This window comes from Schistocerca piceifrons, chromosome 1 (genome assembly GCF_021461385.2).
Source record: "Schistocerca piceifrons isolate TAMUIC-IGC-003096 chromosome 1, iqSchPice1.1, whole genome shotgun sequence".
In the NCBI taxonomy this organism is placed as follows: Eukaryota; Metazoa; Arthropoda; class Insecta; order Orthoptera; family Acrididae; genus Schistocerca; species Schistocerca piceifrons.
In genome coordinates, this window is record NC_060138.1 from 369156104 (window position 1) to 369167697 (window position 11594).

The 11594-nt window shown below is 39.3% G+C and overlaps 2 non-coding genes across 2 annotated transcripts; one reads left to right on the top strand and one right to left on the bottom strand.

The window, feature by feature from the left end:
- Window positions 1-8581: 8581 nt before the first annotated feature.
- On the bottom strand, window positions 8582-8655 carry Trnas-cga. Its single transcript has one exon. It is a non-coding gene; the product is annotated as a tRNA-Ser (tRNA).
- An 87-nt stretch (window positions 8656-8742) lies between these two features.
- Window positions 8743-8816, top strand: Trnas-cga. Its single transcript has one exon. It is a non-coding gene; the product is annotated as a tRNA-Ser (tRNA).
- The last annotated feature ends 2778 nt before the right edge of the window (window positions 8817-11594 follow it).

The following is an 11594-nucleotide window of genomic DNA, read 5'->3' on the forward strand; positions in this document are numbered from 1 at the left end:
CACACAACTGTGTGCCTCTGAGTAGCAGTGGCAGTTGCGGTGGAAGTGAATGTAAGTTTTGATGTAACAATAGTGATAACTCTCACAGTGAGCCTAGACAGAAAGAAGTAAGCAAATAGAAACAACAGTCAAGGCGAGCATAAGTGCAAATTGTTTACGAGAATTTCATTCTGGTAGAGAAGTTTCCAAAATTGTAGAGGTGAGGGAATGCACTTCATCCCAAAACTGGGATTTCTCAATTTAATTTATCTATGCCTCCAATATGGCCATCGATTTTGAGTCTACCTAAGAACTATCAAAGACAAAATCATTAAATTCTTCAGAGATATACATGGCTCTTCACGTGTACAAATGGGGCTATTGTATCCAGAGCTGAAGCTGACCAATATTCACAAGCTGTTACCCGTATATGCAATATGTTTCCTTTAATTTACGTCTATGGTCACAATCTTTTTGTTTAACAATCTTTTTGTTCTATAAAACAAAAAGATTGTGACCATAGACGTAAATTAAAGGAAACTTACTTACCAATATTGTTTGAAAACAATTGCATCTGCAGTTGTTGGTCATTCTTCAGTGTATCATATGATAAGTGAGTATAATGTCCACACTCTCTGAACACTTTCAAGAATGGAAAATCATGACAGAAGCTTCTAGAAAGTGTTGGAAGCTTCGACAGAAATGTGATACAAAGGAAAGTACACGATTTTTTATGTAATGAACTGCCAACAATTGACAAAGTCGTGAACAAAGACCCAGATTTTTGTCAATTCTTTTCAGAGAGCTATGTTTTATGAATTATTAAAAGAAATTATTTTTAAATATGTTTTGCATGGATGTGATAGTATACTAATAGACAGGAATGACATCAAATTTTATGGAGGCAGCGTTGTCTCCATGCCCTTAAATTATTGAGAGGTGAAAGAAGTCCCATTTACTATTTGTACAAGACGTGGATGGATGTAGCATAGTCCGCAGCTCGTGGTTGTGCGGTAGCGTTCTCGCTTCCCACGCCCGGGTTCCTGGGTTCGATTCCCGGCGGGGTCAGGGATTTTCTCTGCCTCATGATGACTGGGTGTTGTGTGCCGTCCTTAGGTTAGTTAGGTTTAAGTAGTTCTAAGTTCTAGGGGACTGATGACCATAGATGTTAAGTCCCATAGTGCTCAGAGCCATTTTGATGTAGCATACATCCAAAGTACCGTTTGGGTAGATAACGCCATGAAATCATGAAAAAAGCGTTTCTGTCCAGATTATCCATCACAAACTACGGGCCGCCAGGTAAGGGAAAACGCTTGATTATCACGCATAATGCGAGTAAAGCAGGTTTCGTCATGTGGGCTTTTGAGTCCAAGAAGAGAAGAAAAAGAAATTATCACAAGGAGATGTGCACATATACGTTCAAGAAGTCTTCCTTGGTTTCAGGAAAACGCAGTTATTGTTAGTGATAACGCGCCATACCATTCTCACAGAAAAGAATTCCATTAAATAAGCTACATCGCAATGGCTAAGATCGAAAAATATCGCTTTTGAAGACGATATGTTGAATAAAGAACTAGGTACACGACACCGTTAAAAACACAGAGTAGCCTACAAGAAGATGCTGTAGATGAAATGGCGAAGAAAGCAGGGAAAATTATATTTGGAATTCATCCATACCACTGCGAATTAAAGGACATCGAGTTGGTTGGGGCCAGAATCAAAGGTTGCACTGCAGGAAAAAACAGAACACATGAAATGTTGGAAGTTGAAGAACTATTAGAATAAGCAGTAAGAACAGTGACTGCAGAACAGTAGAAAAAGTGTGTTCCCAATGCGTTGAAACTCAAATGTGGAAATTAGATAGAATTTTAAAGGAGAAAGAGGAGTGTTTTGTTATTAACATGAACGAAAACAGTTCAAGTTCGACAGAGTGAACCTACTTTGTTGTCTGTTAACATTATTGCAACCGTGTTGTTATTGTATTACAATAGCTTCTGTTAAAAACTGCTAGACCACTTGTATTTTTTCGCTTTATTTCATTATGTTGTGGTGCAAGTTCATAACAGAGGTTTTCTTACGAGCGACACATGCTCCAGTGTGACATTAGCCCAGTGGCGAACTGCACACCATGTATGAAAGATTTCCGACACACCTACATATTGCATGAACACTAGCTGCTTTCACTGGAACAGGTAGTGATTGTCACATAGAACTGTTAGTATTTCGTCCGAGCCCTCGATTTACAGACTATACATTTCAGGCTATACATCTGACGATGACTTTCCATCCAAGATAATTTGTTGCATCCTTGCTACCAAAAAATCTCAGTCTTGTCACAAATACGTCTTGCTATCATATACGATCGCACTTTGGGCAATAAGAGTAGATCTGGTACTGGCACTGAGTCAGATACTTTTCGGTAATAGAGAAATACTGCTTCTACCTGCCTGCTTCGATCCATGGCTTTCATTATGTCATGTGAAAAAACTGCGAGTTACATTTCATATGATTGATGTTTTCAGAATCCATGCTGGTTGGCAAGGAGGAGGTGATCCTGTTCCAGATCACTCAATAAGTTTGAGCTCAGAATATGTTCTAAGATTCTACAACAAATGGATGTCAAGGATATAGGATGACAGTTTTGTGGGTCACTTCTCCTACCCTTCTTGAAGATGGTTGTAACCTGTGCTTCCTTCCAACAATTGGGTGTGGTTTTTTGTTCTAAGGATCTGTGACTGAGTATGGTTGAAAGAGGGGCTAACTCAGCTACAAATTCGGTATACAATCTGATAGAGCTTACATTGAGCTCTAGAGCTTCGTTCAATTTTAATGATTTCAGTTTCTCATTGCCACTTACACTAATATCTATTTCATTTATCTTTTCAGTTGTACAAGAATTAAACTGGGGCAATGCTTCCGAGTTTTTCTTTGTAAAGGAACATTTGAAAACATAGTTACGCACTCCTGTTTTGGCAATGCTCTCCTTAGTTTTAGTTCCTGTCTCATCCATGAATGACTGGATGCTAACTTTGGTGCCACAAACTGTCTCTGCATATGACTAGAATTTATTTGGATTAGTGAAAGTTCATTTGACAGTATTCTGCTATGGTAGTCATTGAACGCTTCACACATTGCTCTTTTTACAGCCAAATGCATTTCATTCAGCATCTCTGTAGCTGCAGACATAAGCTTTGTTTTACATCTGTTTTGCAGTTAGAAGTTACTTTACAATGATGGTATATCAGGGTCAACTGTTCTTTCAAACTTGAGCCATAGTCCTGTGTTAAAAGTTTCTACTTCCTCTTTGAGATATGATACTGCTGCTTTCTTACCTAGTTTACTGAACACACAAATCTTTCTACTTGCTTTAGTTGTCCTTTACATTCTGATAATCATTCTTTCCCCCAAGTGCCTCACGGTCACTGATACCAGTTTTGATGTGGACATCCTCAAAGAGGTCAGGTCCATTTCTTACTATTTAATCTAATACTTTGCCATCACGAGTGGGGTGCTGAACAATCGATTGTAAGTCATTTTGAGAGAAGTCATTTAACAATGTTTCACAGGATGCCTTGTCATGCCGATCACTTACAGAATTGTAATTTTCCCAGTTCACTGTTGAATGATTTAAGTCTCCACCAATGATTACAGTATGATCAGGGAACTTACACACTAGTAAACTGAGGTCTTCTCATAAGTTTTCAGTTACATCATAAGATGAGTCTGTTGGTCGATAGAAGGATTCAATTATAATTTGATGCCTACATCTGATACTGAGTTCTGGCAAAACTATCTCACATGCAGTTTCAATTTCTGTCTCAACTGATGTGTGTTTCTTTTCTACTGTGACAAATGCATCACCTCCATTTTTCAGTAACCTATCCTTTTGATATGCCCTTCAGTTTTACTTAGAATTCTCACACCTTTTTATTATAGGTTCAACCAGCTTTCTGTTCCTAGTATTGTATGAGCTTTCCTGCTTGCCAATAGCGCTTCAAACATCGGCACTTTGTTGTGAATGCTTCAGTAGTTGACTACTAGGATTTTAATACTCAATGCTGTCATCATTTTGTGCTGGTGGCTGGTTGTCTGCCTCCTTCCTCATGTGTAACACCTGTATGACCATTTTTGAATTTTGCAATCCAGTCAAAGACTCTCTGCTGTGGCAAGATATTATTCCCATACTGTGCTGAAAGTCTTTGATGGACTCTGACAATCGATAAACCTTCTGATAATAAAAACCAGAGCACTGCTTGCTCTCTCTGGGCAACCTTCTAATGGTCTATTTGAAAAAAAAAAGGAAGACAAATGGAGGATTTAGGATTAAACTTTCAAAGAAGCTCCACAAGAGCATAGCAATAACATAGACAAGGACACAAGTCAGTGAACTATCTAAGAAGACTGATGTCACCATTGCAGATAATTTTTGACCTACTTAATGGAACCATTCTTGCTTCTGCTGTTTGCCTATGATGCAGATTATCTAAGGTCTCAAATTATATTGAAATAATAACTAAATTAGAAAGTCTTTACTGATGCATTTTGATGTTAAATAATTTTATAATGTTAATTTTAAGAAAGATCTTTCACCAGGCACAACTATAACTGGGAAAGTCATAAGTATTCTTAACACTATTGCTGTGTTGGAAAAAGTTTATGTTAAATAATTTGTAAAAGGATATTCCAGACTGGCATGTGGCTCACAAGACTGATAGTCTACAAAGCATGGCTTCAGAGAATTACTTTTTTCGTACAAATGAATACCATCAATATGAGTTTCTGTGCTCAAATAGTCTTTAGGGTTCAGATGTAAATCATTACAATGTTTCTTCAATTCTTCTTTAGGATAGCTAAATAGTGTCCTACTAAAGAAGCCACAGATATTCTCTAAAGTTTTTAGCTTTTCAAATATATTTGTTAAGGAGATTAATATCTGATCTAAAATTCAAAGAAATGTCACATCATAATTTATTTTGGGGTGTAATGAAACTTCTACACGATGTTTGTACTGAAATTTTGTCTGTTTTAGTCCACAAAATAAAACTACTGGAGGAAATCTGCTTCAGCATTTAGTTTGTGTGGCACTTTCACAGCTTGCTGTAACACCATTTCAAAGTGTTCATCTGAGTTGTAACTGTCAGTAACTTAAGGAATTAGTATCATTCAAAATGTCGAACCGGACTGGAACACACAAATAAATTTATAATTCTAAATTTTTAAAACAAGCAAATATGCTTTGTGAGTTGTGATGCAATCCCAACCAGCCGAATTTTCTAATATTTTCAACAGAGCACTAAATATTTTTTTTTGATTGGGTTGATTTTGTTTGACCAATGTGTAGCACTTAGCGCCTATAATTTTAACACTGCTAAATGTCTGGAGATTAAGATTCACCTAACTGCAGATGATGAAAGGTAAAAGTAATTTTCTTGAACTAAGCCAAAGAAATTGACTGTTTCATGAGAAATATATGCTGCTTCATTTACTACTAAATTTAAACTATTAGCTGAGCATGGAACATAAACTGCATGGTCATTGATACCCAAAAATGTTTTCTGCTACCACTGTGTTTCCCTCATATATTCAAACCATTATCAGAACCTTGTCTGCACAAATTTGGAATTTTGTGGTTTAATTGAGAAAATTAATTCAAACTAAACAGACAAAAGCTAATAAAGTGTTCACATAGCTGTCTTTCCTTTATTTTTACAATTTAGATAAACATATCTAAGCATTACTGTTATTTTTTCTGTGTACCTTATGTCTGATGTGCAGTCTAATATGGTGGGAAAAATTTTTATTTTTTGTCATTGTGCCAAATAAGACATGAATGGCACGCTAATCCCTTGCTTACATCTTGGTGCTTAAATACCCCCCATCGGAGTTGCGCAGTTTTGAATATAATTTCCTTAATAGAAGCCCATACACATCTAACTTGAATTAAATTTTGATTCATTTCTGAAAATACATTCCCACATCACAGAATCGAAATATATCATTTCTACTGCTTTTACAAAATTTCTGTTGCCATATTCAACAGTTTTTTTTATGAAATCCGAATAAACAAATAATGCGTTATAAGAACTTGATGACAGCCACAATCCTTTCTAATACGTCACTCCACTGCTGTTTTTTACTCTAGAAGTCTCAGTTGCTTCTGAATAATTGTAGTCTTTGTCTTAAGGATGTTATTCAGTTGCACTAATACCTACACATTTTCATTGTAGAAATTGATCGTCTTATATCTTTTCAGAGTTAGATGAATGTTCCCCATATGAAAAAAATCCAAATCAGTCTACTTACACTTTTACCAAACGTTTTACAATAAAAAGAATAAAATGATTCTTTTGAACAAGAGCAATGAAACCATTTATATCAATTTATTCACCATTAGAAAAAATTTGTAATAGTAAATCTCAGCCAATTTTGTTCTATTCTCATTAACGTGAAAATTGTGATTGTGACCTGAATATAATCAGGTTTAACTAAAGTATTGACAAGATCACTATTAATATTAGCATGCCACAGCTGTAGGCCATCATTAATAGTCAAACTGCTGTTGTATTGCTTGAAGATTCATCAGGAATACTTTTGCTTGTATTAATGTTATCATTAAGAGTATCTGAAAGACTAAGAGTGTAACATATCTATTTATCTTGAAACACTTTCATATGTTCGGATCCTGATGTTGTCAATGTGACAAAGCCAAGCATTTCTTGATATTAATTATCAGACTTACTTTTAAAAAATCGCAATACAACCTGTGAGTTTTTCTTTCTGTCTTCCGCTCATTTATGATGACGAAATTGAGCTCCAGAAAGCTTTTTCCTTTTTTGTTGGCTCCTGAAACAATGCTGTAGGGTAACTAACAGGAATTTTTAGTCTGTGTTTGGTTGAACATATTTACAAATAAATGAAACGTTCTGAGCCGTGCACGGCTCGCATTTATCAAATTTATTGTTTGTCATCTTCTATTGAGGTGCTGCTGCCTCGTTTTCTTATTCCATTTACTGGCGTCACTAACTTCCTGACTTACTTGCCCGTGAGCGGCAGCAGCAGCACGTATCGATAACTGCACTGTCATACCATCTTTGGAGCGACCGATAGTATTTTCGGGTCGTTGTGTGTCTAGGAATTAGTTCGGGATGGACCAGCAGTGCAGTCGGGTTGCAGCAGCAGTGAAGTTGGGGACGGAGCACCGGGGAGGCGCCGACAGCTAGTGCTCGCCGACCGCTGGTGACACACATGAACTATCTAACGGAGGGAGACTGAAGTGGGACGACCGTTGGTTGAGTGTTTGGTTGGTCATTTCATCGGCCGACGTATATTTCGTCCTTTCACCGTTTCCGGGCCTGACGTGTTGGTCGGTGGGCGTGGAGCAGCGAGGAATTCTCCGCGGGACGTAGTTTGACCGGGTACTGGCGGTTTTTGCGTGGTGTCGGAATGTGTGGGGCTGTTCCCATTGCTACGAGGTCCGTGGCTCACCGACCCTCGAATCGAAAGTTGACTGTAATTTAATCTACCAGCAAGTCAAGTCTGTTCCATTGTGTCGTTTGGAGTTCGTTGTCGGCTGTTGGGATATTCCCGCGAGCAACATCTTGGTTTTCAGGCTGGAAAATTCTAGCCACCCTCCACTGGAGTTTCATTGTATTTGGTTATTTGAATTGAAGTGCACCAGCGGAATCTTCTCCCTTGTGACCGTTTACACTCTGGTTACCTGCCCTGGCCATTGACGTAAATTTCAGGCAGTGTAGTTTCCTCACCGTGTTGTTGCTGTCCAGCACTGTGTGTAGTTTGTCAGCTCCGTGTACGATTGGTTGTGGGCGCCAATATCTTCTACGTTGTTCCGTTGAATTCCTGTTGTGCCCTGGTCAGGTGAGGTGGAAGTTATCTTGTCGGTGGGTCCATTGACTGTCAGTCGGTTGGGTTGTCGTCGGATCGTGAATGGTTGGCCCGACTGCCTGTCTCACCTAAGCGATCGTTAGTGTTTGAATTCCAGGCCGACCCTTGAACATCTGAGCGCCCTTGGGTGTATTGCCTTTTTTTTATTTGTTATTGTTTGTACTTGTATGGCTTCTAGCCGTCTTTTTTTTAAATCAAGGTTGTTTTGCCATAAGATTCTTCAGGCCTTCAGCCTAAATTAAAGAACTGTTTTACATAAGAACTTTGGAATTTAAAAAAAATTAATGTTATGGAGATTTAAGCATTAGGCTTTCAGCCGATTTGAATTTAACTTGTTTTCTCTCGAAGAGTCTGATGCTTTGGGCCTTCAGCCTAAGAAATGTTTTAAGATAAGGCGTTGTTTAGTCTTAAGTGTTGGGCTTTCAACCGATTTCGAATTCAAATTGTTTGCTCTGATAATCTCCGATTCCTTGGGTCTTCAGGCCTATGTAAAGAACTGTTGTAAGATAAGGCTTGCCTTTAAATTTATGCTTGCATTTTAAGTTATTGGCCTTCAGCCGTTTTTAAATTAAAGTGGCTTTCAGCTGGTAATTAAGTCCAAAGATTGAACCTGTGTGTTTAAAAATAATTTTTTTGGGGTCTTGTAATGTTTGATCAAATAATAAAGTTGTATGAAACTTCCTGGCAGATTAAAACTGTGTGCACCGACCGAGACTCGAACTCGGGACCTTTGCCTTTCGCGGGCAAGTGCTCTACCATCTGAGCTACCGAAGCACGACTCACGCCCGGTCCCCACAGCTTTACTTCTGCCAGTATCTCGTCTCCTACCTTCCAAAGCTGTGGGGACCGGGCGTGAGTCGTGCTTCGGTAGCTCAGATGGTAGAGCACTTGCCCGCGAAAGGCAAAGGTCCCGAGTTCGAGTCTCGGTCGGTGCACACAGTTTTAATCTGCCAGGAAGTTTCATATCAGCGCACACTCCGCTGCAGAGTGAAAATCTCATTCTGGAATAAAGTTGTATGTTCGAGTGTAACTGACAGCCACTTTTCACAATTTAAACTACTTGTCCTGTCCTGCAAGGTTAAGCGGGGCATCTCACCTTCACTTTCTTCTGTTCTAGAATACTTCATTTTGCGTTAGTGTAGATTTTTAATCTGCCCACAAGTGCGTATATTTCCGCACCAGTTCCAAATTTTACTCTGTTCGCAAAATCGGCCGCACTGAAATGTGGCTTCTGGCATTTGCTTGCGGTGTCTCACGAGTGAGGTGGGGTTGTGTGGCAGTAGATGGCAGGGGAGCTGTCCACACTGTTCATTGACTAAGTGTGCATCACAACACGTGTGAATAAAGTTGCCTCTACATGCCTGCACTTGATGCGTATGTACAAGCTTGGAGTAAAACTGCCTGTGTGGCCCTTGTCCAAGTTTTTGCCTCTTCTTTTGCCAAAGCATCCGCAAAATATTTTGTGCTGGTTGGGGAAAGAAATTTGCCCATAAGGTTGGCGGTAAATGGCTTACTATTGACTCACAGTGTCTTAGCTGTAAATGGGATTACTTGAGCGAGGAAGACTAGCTGAGAATGAGAAGAAGACTTGCTCGCAATTTATATGATATTGATGTTCTGTTCGACAATGTGTTATGTTTGATGAGGGATTCAAACGAAAGGTGGGGCTGCACTGGGACGTTAATCGACTACTTTGAACAAGCCAGTATATTTATTTGTGTAGGAAGTCTTTCAGATTATATGCTTATAAATTCAGCAATAAATTGAATACAGTGTACTCCGATGTCTATTGTACTATCATTCCACAAGGAAAGCCCCAACTACTTCTTGCCTTACGTATTTATTTTGAGAGAAAATACGAGTGCTGTGCATGGGCTGTGATCATGAAAACAGCTCTGGCGAGAAAATTTTGGTCAGACTCAAATGAGCTCAGAAAAGAAAGCAAAGTAAAACCTCATTTCTCGTCAATAGGAAGTGAATTCAGATATTGTGGAATGCGGCTGCAGTCAATCACGTTTTCTCTGTGAATCCTTCCACGTAGCAAGAACACTCCATCCCCTACCACTGTGCCACTCAGTACTTCGCAAATAACTATAAAAGAGGTACCTTGACCTATTTTCAATGTGAAAGGTATGTATGTTAAGTGGGGATCTAGAAACGATGGAGAGGCTCCGTCCCCGCCGCAGCCGCAGTGGTCCACAACCCCACGACGACTACCGCAGTCCACTTCACCCCTTCGCCGCCCCACACCGAACTCAGGGTTATTTTGCGGTTCGGCCTCCGGTGGACCCCCCAGGGAACGTCTCACACCAGACGAGTGTAACCCCTATGTTTGCGTGGTAGAGTAGTGGTGGTGTACGCATACGTGGAGAACTTGTTTGCACAGCAATCACCGACATAGTGTAGCTGAGGCAGAATAAGGGGAACCAGCCCGCGTTCACTGAGGCAGATGGAAAACCGCCTAAAAACCATCCAAAACTCAGTATACTATATCTCATTCAGAATCCCACAAAATAGTTTTTTCCATCAGTATAACATATACTGAAGTCCGATCTAATTGTACTTGAAGTTAAGTGGAGAGGACCAGCTGTACACACCATGAACAGTGCACGTTGTTTATCAGAACCATATGTTTTTGGTCTGTAAGGCAATTACGTCACGCCAGTTGCGCATGCACAAAACTGCTAAAAACGTGCACAACTGAAGATGTGCTCACGACCCAGATGCCAAGTTTCACTGTGTCTAGAGGAGTATCAATGTAGCAAAGCGCTGTAGACTTAGTGCTGTGTGTTCCAGATTACCACGTATACATTATGTTTGACAGTATTCAAAGAAAAATAACCAATAAATCCGTGAGGTGCTAAAAGTGGGGGTGTTCACGTGCTCTTGTGCTCTTACACAAGAGCTGTGTCTGGCCTTAACTCCAGAACTCTACACACATTTCAGAACCAGTGTCATAACATGCTGCATATTTTAGATTTTAAGGTTTTTCCACACAGTGACGCTTGGTATTTAATGCAGTAATATTTTAGTGCTGGATGATTGAAAAAATTTTCAACCAACGTTGCTGTGCCGTTGATGTTACACACCATTGATGGCCCTCTGTCAGTACACACATTGATGACTCTACTATAACCTACTTTTAAATTTTTGTAGGCATAAGTTTACTTTTTCAAATATTTATGAGTCTCTTGTTGTAGCATGCAGTGCCTCCAGACTGGCAAGATCTTCGAAGATATTAAAATTAACATCACTTCCAGTTATAAAAATGGTAAACTCGGTAACTCCGCGTACGTCCCTTGGTCCATTTAAAGCTAGAGGACAGAAAGTACAAAGAAATACAGTTGCTTGATATGTCCTGAGAGAATTTCTCGTTTCGTCTCGTAACTGGCTGTCTTGTTACAGCAGTTTTTTTTCCACATTCATTTCAATACCCTCATTACCAATAGCGTGCAAGTATTTGGAGACCAAGAATAACAGTACCATCACCATCAGAAAGATTATCTTTTTGATGAACGCTGAAGAAGATTCATATGTCGCCTATATCATCGCCAACTCTCCGCAACTTACTTTAGCAAATATAATTTGCGTTTTTCTGACTTCTTCTTTCCTCTAAGTCACATTTTCTTTCCATATGTGAGACCCAAGTACAAGCTCCATTTCTTCCTTGTTAGTCTGATTTTGCGCACTGTAGTGTCTATCAAAGTCAAGTA